General features: G+C 38.8%; 1 protein-coding gene across 1 annotated transcript in view; it reads left to right on the top strand.

Annotated features, from left to right (window-relative positions):
- Nucleotides 1-21,806, top strand: part of Atg10 (Autophagy-related 10) — a 786,886-nt gene that overhangs the window by 398,714 nt on the left and 366,366 nt on the right. The window lies entirely within an intron of this gene.

The raw sequence follows: 21,806 nt of genomic DNA on the forward strand, positions 1-21,806 counted from the left end.
AAACTAAGTGTAATAGTGCAAGTTTGAACATTTACAGAATATTTTGTAACAAATTGGCCTTCGTAGCCGAATGGTCAGGAGCGGTTGTTCAATATCACACACTCCTTGAGCAGAACGGGGTTCAAACCCGGTCTGACTGCTAAATACGAGCCATCTGCCAACCAGCACTGGGCCAGCTTGGCAGATTATGGTCCATTCCCTCAACACGACTTGTTGAAGCCTCCATCCTGCTGTCGATTGACAATGGCTGCAGATTTATTTTTTATGTAACAAATTAGATAAAAGAAAATTTACTGACTTTTCTCCAGATGGGAGTGTTTAGTGATGTGTTTAGAAATGGCTACTCTCTTGGACCGTACACCAAAGACAAGTCATATATTTCTTACGAATTAAAGAAAGAAACAAATAGAAATCCACAAAAGAAATTATAGTTGTGTATGATAATGCAGCATCAGCACAAATGTTTGAAGGTTTTTCCCCTCCTTAATACCTGAAACTCCTGCAATCTTTATTGCAACTAACACAATACCTATGAGTGAAGACTGCAATATGTGATTTCACCGCAAAGGGTGAGTGGTTAACAGAGACAAAAAAAGAATGAGTCACCTGAGAAGAGATGGAGCCCAACGTCAAGATACCTCAATACAAATACTTAGAGCAATTAAAAAAAAAATAGAAACAACCGAACCATAAACATAACAGAAAATGATTATAGGGAAAGTAACTACTAATTTAACTATATTATCACAGGCCTGTTCCGAAGAGGTAAGGCTCCAGGAATGGATGTATACATCCTGTTATACCACTCATCTCAGCGACTATACTCGTGTATGAGTGCATAAACCCATTGGGAACATCATTCCCTATCGTTCGACCTCGGACACTTACCTGGACTGCAGAAATCGTAATGGGCAACTAAAGACCAGTGAAGTTGACTTCAGTGGTAGGTAAGGTGATGGAGTCTGTGGTTAAGCATACGATACACGACCACTTCGATAGGAATGGTATCCTCAGAGGATCGCAGCATGAATTCATGAAGAGAACCGTCATGCCTGACGGATCCAGTTAATTACTATGAGAGAAAGTCATATATAAAGCACGTGGATGACACAAAGAATTTGGAATTTGCAAGAAACCCCAAAGCACGAGAGGTATTAGAACCTATAGTGCCTAGTACCGTGCATGGGCTGAAGGTTGCGAAGAATACTTGTTGACTTCAATAAAGATTTTGATACGGTTCTCCATGAAAGAGTTTTATATAAACTGGAGAAAAGTGAGAATTATTAATAAGGACCTACTTGTCCATGTTCCATAATGAAGTTGGAGTGCAGATGAAGTAGTCGAAGTCTAGTAATTTTTCCAATAAAGTGTTTTCTACCTTGCACGACTTGCATTTTTACACTATGCAAGGCACCAAATAGAATTTTGCATTGCCTAGCTTATGCTTATTGTTAAATCCACCATTGACTATAAATACTCCGAAACTGAGCAGTCATATCTATAATTCCCGTAAATGGTGCAAGAATTTTTAAGGACTTTTTTCGTAACGTTGCTGGGTCTTGGGTTTTGCTCCCGGAACTCAGCTTACTATAACTCAGCTTGTGTGGTTGTACAGCATACACTTCAACCACCTTGTTCATACCACAACCAATGGACGGCCTCCGTGAATAGCATATAAGCACCTCTGCATATAAGCACCGTTCTCCCTACATATGATGGAAAAAGACTTGATTTAGAATCTCGTCAATTACGCGAGGAATTTTTATGGGTCTTTTTTCACAAAGTGGCTAAGTTAGTCGGTCTCAGCGAAAGAGTAGCAGGGGTTTTTTCTTTCTTCCGGATACTCGGATTTTTTTGTCTAGCAAACAGCAAATCGATTACACAATATACTGTACTCTGGAACATTTGGCTCAATATGTTATAAACCGCTGATGCGCCTAAAACCCTACTTCAAGAACAACAATTAATGGACACTATATTTGAAAGTTTACTAGCTGCATCATGTTCTTTCAATTAAAGGGATCTATTTTGTTATATTTTGGCTAAAATTTTTGAATTACATTTTAAAATTGGATTAAGTATTATTGTTCAGTTATTAAGATTGCTAAATTAAAATTTTGCCTAATTCTCAAAGGGTAAGTTGTTCCCCGTCCTCGGTTTAGTTAAACGATGTCATCGAACTTCAAAAATGAGCGTAAACTGATTTTATATGAAAAAAATAATAATAACAACATTCGTATGTGATGTAATGCATTCAGTCTGTTTTTACTGTTTTTTTACAGATTAATAAAATCTGTTTACCTTCGTTTCAGAAGTAACCGATGATGTTTTCAGACCAATTATGATAAAGGGTCTTGACGGCAAATAGTTTAAACCTAAAAATAAGTGAGATGAATCCCGGTGCCTTCTTAATTAATTGAAACTGAATATGCCAAAAAACGGCCTGGTAAATCCCGAAAACTAACAGCACGAGACAAGAGAATTCTGCGAAGAACTGTGCGCTCAAATCGTAATTTGCCATTGTCTCAAGTCACACAAACCCTCTGTGAGATTATTGGGACTAATGTCAGCACTAGTACAATACGAAGGACACTATGATATGGGTTACAATGGTCGTGCAGCTGCTCACAAGCCATTGATCATATCAACAAATGCTGGACGCCGATTAACATGGTGTAAGGAGGGCGAATCCTGGACTGTAGAGCAGTGGAAAACAGTCTTATGGACAGAAGAGTCGAGGTTCGTACTCTACCAGTCTGATGGCCGTTCCTAGGTGTGGCGAATGCCAGGGAAACAATTCCTCCCCGATTGTATCCTCCCAACAATGAAGTTTGGTGGAGGCAGTGTCATGGTATGGGGCTGCTTTTCATTGCTTGGGCCCCATTAGTTGTTATCGACAAAACCATGAATGCTGTGCAATACCAGGACTTTCTGAACAATTATGCACTTCCAACATTATGGCAATACTTCGGGAAAGGCCCATACCTGTATCAGCAAGACAACGAGCCATACCATACTGCTAGGGTCGTAACAGAGTGGTTTGAGGACATGGGTGTGGAAAAGTTGGATTGGCCAGCCCAGATTGTTGAGCTGAACCCTATCGAGCATCTTTGGGATGTATTGGATTGTCGGGTACGTGCATGTCGAAATTGCCCAAAGTATAAGGCCGAACTGGTGACTGCGTTAAATGCCAAGTGGAGGAACATGCCACCTGACATTTATAAAAAGATGGTTGAAAGTATGTCGCGAAGATTGAAAGCCGTCATAAAAACAAAAGGTTTCAGCACAAAATATTAAATGACACAATAAAAGCTCTTTTTTGTCTAAAGGCAGGTGTCCGGATATTAATGGTAGGGCAGTGTATATATGTACTTCCGAAAATCGATGTAACATTTCTTGCAAATTATTTAATTTTTGGATAATCTGACTCAGATAAGGTTGAATAAAATTGAACTAGATTTTCATTTTTAAATATTGTCTTCGGTGCATCATTAGACTGAAGATCTACTAACTCTAATTGTGAATTCTCATCAAAATCGTTGACAATTACTGTAAGTCAAATGGATTTTGAAAAAGTTCAAACACCTTTAAATTATTTTTAAAATCAGAAAATCTAGCCGCAAAATTTTCCAGCAACAATATTTAAACAAAATTTTCAGTGGAAATACTAGGCATATTTTAGGAAAAATGTGAAAAATTATTCCAAAGTAGTTGACTTTTAAATAACTCAGTTTTGTTTCAAATTCTTTAACATTATAATACAATTCATTGACAAGTTTATCTCGTCCTTGTAGTTTCATATTAGGAAACTTCAGATGTTCACATATATCTGTTAAAAAGGCAAGGTTCCACAACCATTTGAGATCTGACAGTTCCAGAACAGGTTTCAATTTTTTGTTCATAAATAGATCTATTTTTACTCCCAAGATATTTATGAAGCTGACCCATGAATCCAATTTTAGTACCAACCATATTTTTAGCGCCATCCGTCTTAACTTTACTTTCTCAGGATTCTTTTTCTGCAATTGCCAAACAAATTCGTTTTACAAGTTCTCCATCCGTAAAGGCCTTTTCTTCTTCGGCAATGATTTGGGAAGCCCTAAAATGAGCTCTAACTGGAGATAAATTTTGATGAGTAAAAACTCTAATTTTCGGTTGTTGCCTTTGAAAAGTTTGGGTTAGTTCTTGGAGTTCTTTCTGCCACAAAGCTCCTTGAAATTTATCGTAATTTGGGGCATGTTTTGTAGTGTAGTGACGTTTCACGTTATATTCCTTGAAGACAAAGCTTCATTGCAAATAAGACAATACTATTAATCAACCGATGAATATTAAAATAATCTGTAAAATATATTTTTCATATATTTTTATACATACATTTTTCATACATTTTTATGATCTAATTGAAATGTCCGCTGGCCGTAGTTTGGGGACCCCTAGTCTAGAGTATTCTGGACACCTTAAGTAATCTTTCCAACACACTATTCTGGTTCAACTGTTTAACAGGCGTTTCCTCAATTCAAAGGCTCCTTTGCAAATCCTGGAATAATTTAAATACACTCCTATTAGATAAAAATATCTCTTCCTGACCTAACTATTCTCAACACTGATTTCTCTGATTATTTCCTTGACACTACCATAAATTGTACACACATAATATATGCTGTCAACTTTCAACTTTACCACAAAAGCAGAGGTAAAAAAAATGTAAACTGCAGCCATTATCAACCCACTGCAGGATGGAAGCCTCCTCAACAGTTCATGCTGAGGGAATCCATAATCTGCCAAGCTGGTCCACTGCCTGCTGGCAGACCGACTGTATTTAGCAGTTAGGGCTTGAACCCCGGTCTACTCAAAGAGCGTGTGCTACTGCACTCCCGCTCCTGACCACTCGACTACATAGGCCGTTTTCTGTAACCAAAAGTTCCAACTGATATAACTTTCATTGAGCCGTGACCTGTTATTAAAAACAATGTCTGTAAACTTGGTGTAAACCAGATTCGAACTGTTGTATCACTTAAAAAATAACATCAGGAATAAATTTATTGGTCACTCGACCAGAAGATACAGTATCCCATCCAAGCGCAGTCGTAGCTACAGTTCTATATATCGTTATTATACTGATAAGGATAGGTCTTTGCAGTGAGTTTAATTTAGCCTTACAAATCTTACAAGAGCCACTCTATGGGACCAAACTTCCGCTGCATATGTAATTCGGGTTTTTCGTCCAGCAATTAGAAAATTGACCGCAGAACACACGCAATTTACAGACAGTATCTATGGAGCTGGAGCAATATAGCCTTATCCGCTGATGCTCCAAACGATCCTACAACAACAACACACTTCCCTCCCTACCCAAAATGAGCCTTTATCAGTATCGAATCTGGCCGCCTTTGTTTCGCGACATGGATTCTCTAAGGTGTTTTAGTGCATTTTGATCCAGCTTTAATCATTTTCCAACAGAATATCGCGTAGCTGCGACAAAGATGAAGGAAGAGGACTTCGTTTCCGAATAGCTCTCTCTCCTGCATATCCCACACATTCTCAATAGGATTAAGATCAGTGAATGTGGGGGTCAAGGAAGACATTGGAAATCCGTGTCATGTTCTCCGAGCTTTCACGATTTGGAACGAAGCGCTGTTGCGTTGTCATCCATAAAGTGGCCATCACCTTCGAGATAAAAGTGTAACATTACAAGGGGCAGTAGATCTGAGATACAAAATTCAGGTACTGCCTGGATGACATTCAACCTTCCATCGTTAACAATGGATCTACTCTGAACCAACAAAATACCATGATACCATCTCCAGATGCTTGAATTGTCTTAACAAGGCAAGATAGTGTCCACCGCTTCATGAGGGTCTTGCCACACAATCTCCGTTTGCCTGCCATCACTGCAAAACCTGTGTCCTGATTCGTCTGATTACATCACTTTCTTCCATTGTTCTACTGTCCAATCACGATGTTCTCGGCATCCCTGCAAGCGGAATTTTTTGTTTTTCTCTGAAACAAGTGGATTCCGAATAAGCAAGGTACTGCCAATACCTAATTCCTGCGCATGGTAAGGATTGAAGTAGGGCAGTTCTGAGTTTGGTTAAATTCAGATGTTTGCACAGTGTGTCTTATTTTTCCGTACCGTTCTCCTACATGGAATACGACGGCTTCGCTCTTGAGGTATTCCTAGCTTTTCAGTCATTAAAAACCTTGAGATGGATGCTTTGGTGAAACCAGTTATGTTTATTGAATCTGGCTCCTTCTAGACGTGCACCTACGATAAGATCTTTTTCAAACTGATATATCGTGCGTTTACCCCATCTGGCTTCAGCTTACTGCACTCGAACGGGTTGCATAGTTGGAAGGATCGTCGTCCGTCCCACACAGGGTGGAAAAGACCTGAGTGCGAATCCGGTCGATAACGGGAGGAATTTTTGTTGGCTTTTTCACAACATTGCTTTACTCGGTCGCAGGCGAGTGTAGTATGGTTTTTCTCTTGGAAATTCGGGTTTTTCGTCCAGCAAACAGAAAATCGACCTCAGAATGCAGGCAATTTAAAGACAATATACACAGAGCAACACGGCCTTAGTTGCCGATGCTCCTAAAACTCAGTAACAACATTGAACAACCTGTGAAGTCTTTATACTCAACGAAACAAAACTTTATCAACCCACGTCAGTTTTTGTTTTCACCTACTTATATATGTGTTTATTTGCATTTCTACTTGTCTCTGACTGTCTTAATACATGGTTCTAATTTTTTGGCCAGCGTGGTACGATTGTTACATGTGAGAAACTTCAACCTGTCTCAGATAAAAAGGAATACGTGGACGGGAAATACACTATATGTTAACAGTTTTTGAACAAAATGGATGATACTTATTGCGTGAGAGTACGTGAGAGATTTCTCTTTTTTTTTTTTTTTATGGTTAAAATCCGTGTGGTTAAAGGTTGGGATAACGGTTGATAGTCACCTACAAAATTATTAAATATTTATTGCGAACTGTGGCAGAATATTTATTTATGTAATGTCCGTACGCATTTCTGTCAATAGTAAACAAGATCTATGTGCGTACAAATAATTAACTCTGCTCGATTCCCTTTAAGTAACTACTCAACAGGGTACTTCGTCAGTATCGTGTTGAATATCCTCTTAGAATACCTTATTCGGGTCCTAATAGAACTAGATCTCACTAAGAAACCTAATTGTATCAAAAACTTGACAGTGGGGGAACCAATAGCAGGCCATGGAGTCTGTGGTTCAGGATTCCCAATAAGAATGGTAACTTTAATATATCCTAGCATGGGTTCGTTTAGGGAAGGTCATGCCTGACCAATCTTGTAAATTACTAGATGTAGTCATTAAATAGTTGGGTGCAGTCATTAAACAGTTTATAGCAATTTTGATACTATATATATCTAGACTTCAGTAAGGATTTTGATACCATCCCGCATGAAAGGTTACTATGTAACTTGCAAGAAGTCGAAGTTACCGCTAAGATCTCTTGTTGTATCATCGACTGGAGAGCTAAAAGATAGCAACGGTGGTGTGATAAATGGGCAATTTTCAGGGAGGACCAGTGTAGCAGTTCCGAATTCTCAGGGTTTTGTGTTGGGTCCCCACCTATTTCTAGTTTTCGTAAATGATATTGACGAAGATTTCCAAGGGAAGCTATATGTAGCTATTAGTTTAAAATGCACCAAAATTTTACTCTGATGATGTTCTCGGTGTTCTGGTGATTTCATGGTGAGAAGAATGGTTAAAAGTTCGAGTCAGGACCTGTTGCTTCTAAAAATACTTGGATCTGCTGCATCTATGGTCCGAAAATGCATTTGGGAAACAGAAATCGTGGAGTCTCTTATAAAATAATGGTAGAGGAGCTGAAAGTGGTTCAGGATGAGAAAAATTTAGGAGTTAAGATAAAGATGGGCCTAGGTAGGCACATGGTGTCTAGTCCATGATTCACAGTATATTTGCTACTTCTGGAGAAGAACTCAATATATCTCTGTAGAACAGCGTTTGGAACATTCTTTCCCAGAAACATGTCAAGAATTTTGATGTTACTTAAGGAAACGGATATGCTTGTCAAAATCAATAGATCCACTGATTTAGATACTTTTATCCAAAGGCGGATTGGATGAGGAGGGAAATTGAAGTAATTACCTTCCTAAGATTGTTCCAAAAGTATGATATTCTCTTGCATTTGTGCAACAGTTTCCTGTGATGTCCATCCGAGCAGAGGCTGGATTCCCTTGTCCTAATACCACTCTCTCCATCCTCTTTACCCACAGAGGCTTCAACAAATGTGCAGTAATTGCAGCCTGAGTAGCAGGGTGACAGGCATCTATATTATGCGTCCGGGAGCATGCATTAATCTTACTGACTATGGACACAAAAGTAAGTTGACCAGCATTAGTTTTCGATGGAAACACACTTCTATGGTGTTTACTGTGATACGCATTAAAACCAAAAAAATAAGTTGGTCTTTATGTTGTGAATTGAGGAAAATGTATACATGTCTACAAGTTCCAATCCTTCAGATGAGGGAATTAATCTTCATGGAAGTTTTTTTTTTTTTTTTAACAATATCCATCGTATGGCCTAACTGACATAAACAGTAAAAAAGAAAAGGAAAGGAAAGAAAATAAGATGTAGGAAAGATTTTTGGGCCAACTTAAATCATTTCGTTTCTTCCCATCCGCCATGTTGCTTATTCATTCCTCGAATAAGCGCCTAGCAACCGCACAGTATCCACTGCTTCAGTCGTTGATAAACAGCAACTAAAATTCATTCCGGTAAGGAGGTGGATTAAAACAACCAGCAGTAACCAGCCCTGACACGTTACTGTGTATATTTCCATTAACTTTAAAATTCATTTAAGCTGCGTGAAGGTGCTTGTTCCCGGAAAGCGGGCATTCGATGTTTTACGTGTAAGTAACCTAATAGCAGAGTCAGCAGGATGACTTGGCAACCGAGGCACCCAAACAAGGTTGGGAGGACTCAATAGTTACGGGATTTAGTGGTGCAAGTTCACATAATATGCGTACAGTTATCTGACGATGAAGGTAGAAGACTTCTAAATAGGTGCCTTCGATGTAGATCCACTCCGTACCGGTTTTGTGTAAGATAATGGATAGTCTCCACTTGGATTCACAGCAGGTTGCGTTATTCTGAAGAGAGGAGATTAATGTCTCCATTGTCAACCACTTCACCGTGTTTGAAGCAGTTGCCTTTCCAGTTAGCGTACTCATCAAAATCATTAAAAGTGGTCTAATTTAACAAAATGGTGCCAATCAAATTGTTTACGATTTTCTTGTATAACTACTACGCGTCCATGGCAATTTCAACAGGTTCTCTTTCAAGAATTAGTGGTCCTTTTTTAATGCCGTTTTTGAAAATGAATTTTTGGTGGTAAAGGGTAGTGATCTTCGCTGTCATTCGCACAGGTCACTGATATAACGGAGGAAAAATGCGAATTCTGTGAATTATGAGCGGTGCAATCCTCCCATACAGTTCGTTCCTCTTGACCTATTTTGTGCGAGTCCAATAATAAAAACTTCATGCAAATGCATTCTCCGGCTGACTTACCATTAGCAATTAAGGTTTTTATTTTCTCCTCAGACTTCCTTGTTTGCATGCCAAGTCGGCTATTCTCGGAACCTACACGAAATAATCAAACGGTTCATTTTGTACGCCCTACTTGCTGGCGACAGCCAGTTCGTTTTCGCTTAAAACGTTCTGGTCGCCACTCCAGTCAAAATACACGTGAATGATATTTTAAGCGTGGTTTGCCATGTTAAGTCCTTTAGTAGCTTGTGACAATGCGCATGGAACGTGAACTCATCTTACGAAGGTCGTTAGTCCACCCCCACCATTCTTGTGTGCTATCCTGGGGGGTTAAAAGGGGAGGAGTAGGCCTTCAGTTGTTTCGAGGTCATGACCTGATTTGCATCACGTTTCTTTACTGTAGGCGTGGTAGAATAGCTTCGGGCATAGTCGGGTGTCGGGCACTTGTTCTGGAGAGCTGGCGGTATATGAGGTCGTTGAAATAACGCTGCCTGTTTATTTAGGTCACGTGATCACGGTCTTTGTACATTGGCGATCTTCGTGCCGCTGTACTCATTATGTTTATCGCTCCTCTACTTTTAACCAAACTGGCTGTGTTTATCAATGCATTATTCTACTATAGTCTCTCCAATGAACCTTCCATTCTAACCCCCGATCAAGCGAGTCTTCGGGATGGCATCTCCAAATCGATACATATTCTAACTGGTTAAAAAAAAATGCTCAAACGGTAACCGGTTTTAGGTTGTCTTTTTTTTTTCGATTTGATATCAGGCAACAACCACATTATCAGGATGAACACAGTTACCAGTCAAATAATTGAGATTATTTGCTAAAAAAAATGATTGCAAAGTTCTATTGGAAATCACTTGCATATTAATAAATAGTAATATCTCTATCGTGCAGGTGTAGATGAGCTAAATTACTGTGATAGGACGCATCTTTAATGAGCAAACCTTGCGTATACATGCCTGTTTCAAGACAGATTTTAGAGTTAATTGCCTTGATGTACGCATGCTCATAAATGGTGTGGTCATTTGTGGTCTGATATCAAACCTGGTTTCAACAACGAGGGGTACTTTGCAATTGTCTTTAGTCGGAGTCCTCACGGACGGTGTTAATGGCAACTATCGATCCAAAATTTAGATTATTCCTTTCCTTGAAAATTAATTCTATTTCAGTATATTCATCTACTCTTGAATATATTTAGTGATATCAGTTTTGTGTCTTCTATTTTGTGAGTATTGACTGTGAATCTGAAAATAATTTGCGCGTTTCCCTGCCTGACCTCCATCTTTATGGTATACAAATGTGGTGGTTGTTTACTTAATTCACTATTAGCCTTGAAAACACTAGTCATAAATAGGTCTAGACGTAAAAATACCTTTAGTCAGTTGTAATGGTCTTTTTGACTTCACTGGATATCGTAATTTAGTTACCAAGTTGCAGAGTATTTCTAATCATTGTTTCCATCTGTATAGAAGATAATCTACCATAATTATCCCAGCAGATGCCATGACGAGGGGACTGACTTAGCCTTCTTTTGAGATGGTGAGTCATCATGCTTCAATTGTTTTTATTGCTTTAGTTTGACTCTGGTTGGTAGTGACGAATCCATGTTTCACTCCTAGTTCATATAAATAAAATAAATAAATTTTCTGTTTATACTCCGGGACGACCAAACGGTCAGAGGAGTTCACAAGATAGACAGAATACAAGAAACAGCACCGTATTCAGTAGTCACGGGCTTGAACCCCGGCCACTCAAGGCACGTGTACTTATGCACCCGCGCGCCTGACCACTAGGCTACGGTATCTAGACACATTTTTAGAATCTGCTTCATAAATGACGAAAAGTTGCTTTGAAGTCGAAAATATCGGAGGACATTTGCAAAAAAACTGGTGGGGAGTGTTCCACGGAGACCAGAAGTTGTCATTAAGATTTCAGTGCATGTTATTAGCTTTCCTGTATATTAAGGTTATTTGTAGATATGCAAATGCCCGGTTATTAATGGTAGACAGTGTATATATAGAAACTAATATTAAAATGAAATATAATTTACAATGTCATCGTGAAATGGCATGGAATACAAGTATAATAGTGAATACTTACACTGTGCTGCCACTTTATTAGGTGCACCTACCTAGTAGCGTGTTGAGCCTCCTTTAGCCTTCAAAACAGCCTGAATTCTTCTAGGCATGGATTGAACAAGATGCTAACAACGTTGTGCAGGAATGGAGTACCATGCAGACACGAGTGTGTCGCGCAGTTCTTTGAGATTGGGCTGTTCGCCTGCACCGAACATCCCTTTCCAGCTCATCCCAAAGATGTTCAATAGGATTGAGATCCAGAGGACTGAGCGGGCTACTGCAGCAAAGAAAAGTCATTGTCATGCTCCTGGAACCATTCCATAGTGATTCGGGCTTTGTGCACTGGCGCATTATCCTTCTGGAAGTAACCATCTGACTGAGGATAAACTGTCAAAATAAACGGATGCACTTGGTCAGCAACGATGTTTAGATACGATGTGGCATTCGGACGTGAATCTATGGGTATTAATGGACCCAACGTATGCCAAGAAAACATTCCCCACTCTTGAACCACAGTCTCTTCAAAATATTCTGTCAGGAATTTGGAGCTGCTCGTGAAGTATTGCTTTATTACACAGCCGTACGCTGTGTAATAAAGTCACATGGACAAGTCTTCACTTGAATTATGAAACTTAGAACGGATGGATCCATGTTTCTTCAAGAAAAAGAAAAAGCATGTAAAAAGGTTGAAACCCAAGGTTTCATTGTACCGTTGTCCTATCTTGCAGATATATTCTCATGATATGTTGAGGTAATTTGAATGCCCTCATACATGTATTTCACTTCAAAGGTCAGAAATGACTATTTTGGATGCAAATGAGAATATTGCTGCCTTCCAAAATAACTAGCTCTTTGTGAGAGATACATGGCGAAGGACACTTATGCAGATTTCCCTACTCTGAAAAATGTTTTTTCTCTCCCTGGAGAGAGAGCCTGTTACAGATGGTTCCAGATTTGGATTCAAGACGATATTTCGAAGCATCTGGAAAATCTAATGTACTCTTTTGATAAATACTTTATTCAACACGAATTGAAAAATAACTAGTGGATTCGAAATTTTTTCAACTTTAATTTGGACTCAATAGATGCTGCTGGCATGCAGAAGGAGGACCTCACAGATTTCTAGAGCAAGGCTTTGTGAAGCAAAGATTCTTCCATCAAAATCTTGATGAATTTTGGTGCTCATAAATATACGCCTACCCAGTTTGTCAAAGAAAGCACTTTCAGTCTTGATTCCATTTGCAACAACCTATCTCCGCGAATCTGCATTTTCATCGTTGATCAGTGTGAAAACAAAGGCTAGAAATCGATTGGATGCCAGGCATGACATGCACCTAGCATTGTCCAAGATACTGTCCCTCGAATTTCTGTCTTTATTGGACAAAAGATCATCTTATTAATGTGCTCCTGAAGAACTACAATTTATTTATTTTTGTGTATGTGAGGAATTTGTTAGAAATGAAATCTATTTAACATCTTAATTATCTCTTGATTGGTTAATTTAGGAAAGGAAGGGAGGTTCAAACATTAAGTTCATTTTCGGGGGGTGGGGACATGAGGCTAAAAAGGTTAAGAATCCCTGATATAAAGATTCGAATTATTGCAAATAGATGTACTGGCCGGTAAATTGTCGATTTTACGGACTAATAAGGAGATGGGGTGCCCTTTATTACAAATTTTAGCTAACTCGAAAGTGTTTTATTCCGAAACCTTTTGTACTCCACATAGTTGAAAATTATATAAACAGATACTCGGTATAGGTATGTATTAGAAACACTGAAATCAAGATAAGCAATAAAAAAAAAAAACAAGCTTTTATTTAATTTGACTTCATTATTTGATAAGTAGTAAAAGATTATTTACCGTGACCAAAACTTTAGGGTCAGAGCTAAGAAGCTGAAGTTAAGATACCAGTGAATCTTCAGACTCCTTGATCTTAGCCCTGATTTTGTAATATCTGACAGTTTTTTTTCCCACACCATATTCTTCAGGAACGCGGGAAATACTTACCAGAGTTTAATATTTTCCCCATTTCTCTGAAATCGATTTTTCCATAATTCCATGGTTTATTATTTTTAATTTAGCAATGTCAAGAAACACTCGAAAAATCACCCAAAGTGGCATAAATAGAGGCTTAGAAAATAGTGAAGCCGTGCCCGGAACACCAGGTATGAATCTTCTTCGGCTTAGCGAAAACTTCCCAGAAGAATAACCATTTGAAGTTTAAGAAAATTACAGCAATGTGGAAAGCTAGAAAATCTTAAGATGGAAACGCAGAGACCAGATAAATATATGTTGGTAAAGAAGATATACTTGTGAAATTCAGGGATATATAGCAAATATACCGAATAGACTATAACAGATTTAGAATCCGAATAAAGCAGTGCAAAAGCTGTCCTGTCCAGATTTTGATAGTGACCATAATACGCTGTCCATTACGACCACCTGTGTAACAGTAGGTATGTCCTATATAATCCTATACAGGACATACCCACTATCTTGCCACTAGTACTGCTAACTAGCGAGACATGGACTCTATAAGGGCTCTGAATGTTGCAGGAGGTAAATTGTACAATGTTGCCAGGAATGCATCCTACGGGATGCATTCCTGGTATTCCTAGATCTGCGATGAAGTTCAAAAGCAATAAGAAGAGATATGGATGAATATGTTGGCATTAGTGACGAGCAGGGTTTCACTCAGAATAAATTAAGAAGTACCTTGGCGTTGACGAAAATGGTAATGCGCCTGGGATGACAACATACAGGTTCAGTCTTTAAAGAAATTAGCTACAATTGATAGTGCACTTTTCTTGGAAGTGTATGATGATCACTTAAGGCGTTTTTCTGCAATGGGATAACACAAGGCGCCTTTCTACAATGGAAGAAGGCTGTAATTAAAGTGTTGCTAAAGATCACTTATAAGGATCTAACTGATCTAGGTTCTTATAGATCACTGGCATTATTGCCGGTTCTAAGAAAGGTCCTCGAGCTTTCTTAGTCTCGAGGATCTTTCTTAGAACAGACATGCAGTTTGGTTTCAGGAATGACAATTCGACAAAAACTATTCACCATAAGATGCATTTTGCACAAGAGAAGTACCCTCTGGCTATATTTATTGACTTTAAGGAGCATTTGATGGACTCTGGTGGGAAATTATCCTAAGTAGATTAAGAGTAATAGAGGTTCTTATCAGTTACATAGGAGAATGGGAGACTATTTTCAAAACAGATATGTGAAAATAGTTATTAATACGCGGCGATCAGCAGAGAAGTAACTTGTGGGGTACTCCAGGTTCCACCGTTGGACCTTATTTCAGGAACATAGCAATGGGCGAGCTCATAGACAGCAATGGGATAGCTGTGAACTGATCGGCTACGTTAATGACTTGGTTCTATTGGTCTTTGGTGATTCGAGAAAACAGCTTGAAGAAAGGAGTGCCTTGGATAAAGTGGAGTTTTCTTCAGAGACCAACAAAATGGAAAATGGAGGTCTCTCTTAGAAAGACTAAAATGGTTATTTTGAAAGGGAAACTAAGTAGTAGACGTCATCCCACTGTTAAGATCCTCAGCAGTCCAATATCCTCTTGTCAGTTACCTGGGGGTGATTATAGATGGGCAGATTGCTTCCTACCTCACGTTAAACGCCTAAGACAAAAAAAATTAAAAATGTAAAGAAGTAAAAAAAAAAAAAAAAAAGCAAAGTTAAGGAAATCATTAGAACTGAATGAGGGTCAACGGAAAATCCCTTGACAAGGTAATGTTTTCCTGGGAATCTCTTGGAGCTCTCATATTCCTAGATTATGAGGCTCCAAGCGATTCCTAGGAAAACATTCCACATACCAAAACATTTGTGTGATTTCTCTCCCCTATTTATCGTGTACCCTCCATCTACCTTCCAAATGTGAATTATCGGAAAATGCAATTTTTTTTCCTGTCTTAAGTGGCCCATTGACGCATATTCACATGCAAAGTTGAAGCGTTGTTAGTGATGGATGACCGTAAACATGAGTGCCTTGCCTGCCATTGGCCTGGCGACTGCTACTCTGTGTACTATCCGTCCACTGTTGGAACACCTTAACTACAGTACTCCGCGAACAGCTCACAAGATTCTGTTTCCGTAAATACTGGCACTCTTCAGCTGGTACCCAACAATCATTCCTTTTTGAAAGTCCCTTGCTCATGTCGATCAAGTACTTCGTATGGACATCAAGCCACAAACCTGCGGTATCACATTTACCTATTAGCACACGTGTTCTCACTACGACATATGAGTTGATCATGTGCCACCATGCGGGAAGGAGCAGTCGGTTGCTAAAACTTTGTGGGTGGCCATAAATACAAATTATCTTATCTTATCTATTGGGGTTACTGAATTAAATATGAGCATGGTACTGCAGTGATTTACATATCAACGAAAATTACATTTTCATATAATGCTCATTTTGGCCTCTAACCATTTGTGCCTTCTTTTTTTGTGGGAAGTTGTTGGTAATCTGGAATCATGGCTGTATCCTTGTTTTGGTGGTGTATGGGTTGCGGTCTCTTCTTATAACGTTTCCTGTATTTTTCAAAGTTAATTTATACACAGAACGTGTGTGGTGGATAGAAGTTGTGAGGGTTAAAACTTGCCACTAATTCGTAATCGATACATCATTGGGCGGTGTTGATCTTAAGGATTGTAATAGTCCTCAGGAAACAAGCTCCAGAAATGAAGGATAAGTCATCTACTTGTATTGTTGATTGTCTTTGTTAGTCAGGAAAGTTATACCTGCTTCGTCATATGAGTTGATCGAATTTGTGGTGGAAGATGATGTTTTGTAGATAGTTCGCTATCAGTTCTAATAATATTTTCTTGTAGAACGGGGTCGCACTGGAGAGGATGGTTACCGGTCTTCAGCCCTTCCCAAAGAGACTCGATTGAAACGAAAACACAAAAATTAAACGGAGTAATTTTCTTTAAGCCAAAGTTCCAGCCTGATCTTCTGCTCCTTCCAAGAAAACTCCCAGGTGTGCTATTGCCACGGAGGCCATAATAATTCAGCACTGTACATCCATATTATTGAATAGACTGATTATTTTCACATTAAAAAAAATAATAATAAATATTGCCGTTTATTAGAAAATGCTCCAACCGGGACAGCCACCAGCAGGTAGTGAATGGATCGTCTAATATCCTTAGAGGATATTAGACGGTATATAAGGACGAAGCTGATATATAAGGATATATCAGTTTCTAATATCCTTACAGGATATTAGAAGCTAATATAATATTTAGAAGAACAACAATTATAATCTGATATAACATCTAATATCCTGTAAGGATATTAGAGGTTCCGTTCAGAACATCACATGTACATTTTGATACTTGGATATTTGGATATATCCAAAGCCTTTTATCTGTTACTCCTGCCAATTCCAATCTGATAGCTCAGGTTGCTACCAAAGTATTTGCTTTTATATTAGAGAAGTGCTGATGAAAGGATGACTCATCATCCCAGATCAACCCGAATTCCGTGCGATACTTAAGTTGGCCCTTTTCTTAAAATTTTAATATATAACACACTGATTTGAGAGGGTTGATAATCACCCTATAACGTGAAGATATGTTCGTAGATTTTCTGTTTGATTATTTTCGTGCGTCGTTGCAGCTCAAAGCTTTATGCGATGGTCAAATATGATGTGCTACTTAATATTGCTTGCATATGCTGAAGCATTAGCCCAGTGATGAAAGAATAGGTCCAGTATTGACCAAGATTCCGGATAGAGATATTCTAGTGAACAAGAGTATGTTTCTAGTTTCCAATAAGAAGAATAATATGATTCAGTAGCTGTAAGACGATGCTCAAAATATAAGTAGTTTCAAAAACATTTAGACATCATTTGCGTGATAAGATGGCTATCTCATCACGCAATCATTTTTTGTCAATATGTCGACGTAATCCTGAACGTGTTTCCAACACACGTGATGTCATTGGAGTGGGCACTCCAGGTACAACTATCCGAATTGTTGCTGGTGATGACAGAAAAATCATTACCTCTTGTAACTGGATTCAGGCGGTGGGCAGCTTAATATCATCCCCGATTCTGTAAGGTGTTTTAGTGCCTTTTGGTCTAATTGTAACCATTCTTCCAGAAAATTATCGAATAGCTGCGACAGTTGACGGAGGAGGACTTCGTTGCCGAATAGCTCTCTTTAGCATATCCCACACATTTTCAATAGGATTCAGATCAGATGAATATGAAGACTAGAGAAGATGGTGAAAATCCGTGTCATGTTCTCCTAACCATTCCTGCACGATGCGGCGTAAAATTTTCATCCTTATGGATGCAAATTTATATGTGGCCAGAACTTTAGTGCCTAGAACATTCTGGATAAAAGTGTAACATTGCAGGATGCAGTAGATCTGATACAAAATATTCATGTACTCTCTGGATTGATATTCGGTCTTCCACCGATATCAACGGATCCAGTCCGTGCCAACCAAACGTTCTCCATACCATGATACTAACTCCAGATGGTTGGGTTGTCTTAACAAGCAAGCAGGGTCCATTGCTTCAAGAAGTTCTCGCCACACTCTCTGCTTGCCATCAGTACAAAACAAAGTGTATCGTCTGACCACATGACTTCCTTCCATTGTTCCACTCTCCAATCACGACGTTCTCAACACCACTGCAAGCGGATTTTCTGTTTTTCTCTGAAAAAAGTGGCTTCTGAATAGAAAAGCGACTGTCAATACCCAATTTCATCAATTCCATGCGCATGGCACGAATCAAAATATGGCAGTTTTGGGTTTGATTGAATTAATTTATCTGTTGCATACTGAATGTTCTATTTTTCCGTTCAGTCCTTCGTAGAGTGCGAGAGCTTAGATCTTGAAGTATTTACTACTTAAGTATTTACCACATTTACTCCTTTGAGATGTGAAAGAACCACTAGCTTTCCAGTCATTAAAAACTTTGAGATGCATGCATTTTGAGAAACCAGCTAATGTCTTTCGTTTCTTGAATCGTGGCTCCTCCTATAAGTGCACCTACGATAAGACCCTTTCCTCATTCTCACTTTAGATTACTGGATTCGAACAGCCTGCACAATGTTTGTACTCAACCAGGTAACATATGATCACACCTCCGTCAGAGTTTTCTTTGCATCAATTCGCATTTATTTGCATTTCTTCTGGGTGACTGTCTTAATACAAAGGTTCGTATCTTTTAGGCCAGTGTGTGTTTAAGTGCAACTGTAGACAATAGGCCAGACATGACTCCCTTCTGTGGTTCTGATTGTTTTGTATAAGCCGTTTTATTGTTGCTCATGACGATGACTTTATTAGAATCAAGATGGAACTTGAAGAGTTTAACCACTTGGATATTTCGGGCCAACTTGTTACAGTATTGATCAATTTGGTGATCAGATCACATGCAATCTCAGATTGGCATTTTTCAAGAAAGTAATGGAATTGGAGGAGAGCTCCCCCCCTGCCGCTTGACCTGTACACACTATACACTGTCCGAGAAAGTGAAAGTACCGAGTATTGCTTTGAGGTAGACCAGGGATGTTGCACAGAGCCATTTTTTTTATTTTTTATTTTACTTTGTTAGGAACAATGAAGTCATGGATGGGGATTGGTACAAAGAAACTAATCAGATTATTATCTGACAAGAATGACCTCAAAAAGACCAGAAGCAGCTGGTGCTTACTAGCTAGGCTTGGTCTTTTGTTCGTTGCTATTAATGTGGATGGGATGCATTTTATTTACCAGTAGCTTTTGAAGCTTGTGCGTGTCATCGGTTTTTCGGCCAGCCTTTGGATGTTTCTTTATTTGGTCCTGGGGGAATATAGATAGAATTCAATATCCATTATAATCTAACTGACCCGTTGTTTTCATTAGTATAATATAATCATTAGTATAATATTTTTTATATTAGTATAATATAATCATTAAATGGTTTCAGGGTGCAGCGAGTCCTCTTTGAATTAGTACACTATAGATAGCATCTCTTTTTTAACCTTCCACAGATTTGTCCTATAATGGCATCAAGACGAGGTTTAAAAGTAAAATGTGGAGGAATGCTGTTCTTGCCAATTTTTTTATTATTATTTTTTCACTTTGGTGGTGAAGTGGTTGGAGGGAAGCAGTTAAGACCGTCAAGATATTTCAATTGAAATTTGTAATTTTAAACTTTTATTTTCATTATTGCGAACTTATGGGCATTGGTAAAGGAGGTTGTAGACCTTTTATACCTTATGGCATTTATGCCTCTTAACTTTTGTTGCAGCGTTATAATTCTCTGTCAAAATTCTTTCATAGTTCTTAAAGAAAAGATTCACAGAGATCACCTGGTTTCCTCTCCCTCTCAACGTGTTTGTCCTCCTTCATTGGTGTGGAAGGATTCGGCCCAGATTTGTATGGATGTTTCTGGTACGGTTAGAAATATGTTTTATCAGTTTGTTCTCTTTTAGATTATGCAGGATATTAAGTGGTGCTTTTGCATTCTCCATTCCACGAGTTCATTAATGGTGACAGTGAAGTTGCAATATGAAATTGTGTGCAGATGGTCTTTTTGGAGTGAATGTGATTCATCGACTGTTATTCATTGGAGTTGTTAATGCTTCTCCATGAACCCAGCGAGTCGCTTCAACACGTTGGTGAAAGTGGCGTATACTGGATCTCTATAAGTGAGAGACGAGAAGATTGTACAGAGGAATATCCCAAACTGGCCTCATTGGTTACGTGCTTTTACGGCTGCAGTGACCTTGTGTTCATTGTGCATCCCCATCCATAGCTCTCTACCAAGGAAATAACGATAAACTGATGAGTCAGGCAGTGGTGATGGAAAAATCCCGAACCTCGGTCGGCGCGCTCTTCACGGCTGCATGCGTGTTACCGGAATTTTCCACGTTCTGCGCACAGTGTCATTCTATATTTAGCGGGTCTCTCTCTCTCTCTCTCTCTCTCATGTATCTCAACAACGCTGGGCTCTACGATTACGCATTTATTACCAACTTCATGGTAGAGGGCGTTAGTGAGTGCGCTGTTTCCTTGTACTGTAACCATGAGGAAAGTATCTTTAACCAACGATTTCCTCATACAAAATTTTTCTTAAATGTCAAAGCGAATATTTAAAATAAAAATGATAATTTATAAGACAAATTACCTCTCTGCTAACGCACAAATTTCAACTACAGTTTCACTGTTTTGTAGTAAAAATATGCAGACACCAAAACAACTGAACTTGTCGCGAACTCATATTCTTCTATTTCTGAGTTGTTTCAAGTTGTTGATTAATCAAGGTGGTTGCTAGTTGAATAAAATCTCACAGCAGGAAAATTCATACAGCATTCGAGACGATGTTAGAGGCAGTTGTGGAAGCAGTTCTACTCCAAACGCAATCATTTTTTTGTAAAATAAAATTAGCGACCTATTCCTCGGTCAGGAATCAGTCGAAAGAATGTTTATATATTGACGTTGAATCCTCCTATATGGCACCAACACCAGAAGCGTTTTGTTTATAAAGTACTGTTCTTTCGTTTTGGTCATAAATGACTATCAGTTTGCCCTGATAATTGTTCTTCTACATTTGGTTTATTGACTGCGAAAAGGCGTGGGAGGGGAGTGTCGAAAGTGCCTATTCATGATGAAGTGTTTTTGCATGATCTGCACGATCTCTAATATTATTTCTGTATATGCAATTTTTTCTTCTAAATGTTCTAGTTCACGTAGTTGGAATTCAGATAATCGCCTTAAGAAATATGAGGACAAATATGACATCCGAAAATGTCTCTCTGAATAATTCTTCGGCATGTGATGATATGCCCCTTTCTGAAACTGGATAAAGTAATACTGTACAAGCGTTTGAGTTGAGTGGTTAAAGCCCACATGATTGCTAAATACGGTAATGGTAATGTTCTCGTATTCTTGTGTCTATGTGAACGCTTCTGACCGCTGGCCGTCCTGGAGTGCAAACAGAAAAGTTATTTATTTTGATACTGTGCACATTCAAATGTATACGGACAAACGTTGGTCCGGACATGACGTCACTACTATTGACCTCAATAGCTTGACGGTACCTCTTTGGCCGCTATATACGCTCCACCCTCCTAAGTAGGCTTTCCACCAATGGGTGGTGGAGTCACTCATTCTTCTTTCAGAACAGTAACCAGTTG

The sequence above is a fragment of the Mastigoproctus giganteus genome, chromosome 12 (assembly GCF_048544385.1).
Source record: "Mastigoproctus giganteus isolate SK-2022 chromosome 12, ASM4854438v1, whole genome shotgun sequence".
Classification (NCBI taxonomy): domain Eukaryota; kingdom Metazoa; phylum Arthropoda; class Arachnida; order Uropygi; family Thelyphonidae; genus Mastigoproctus; species Mastigoproctus giganteus.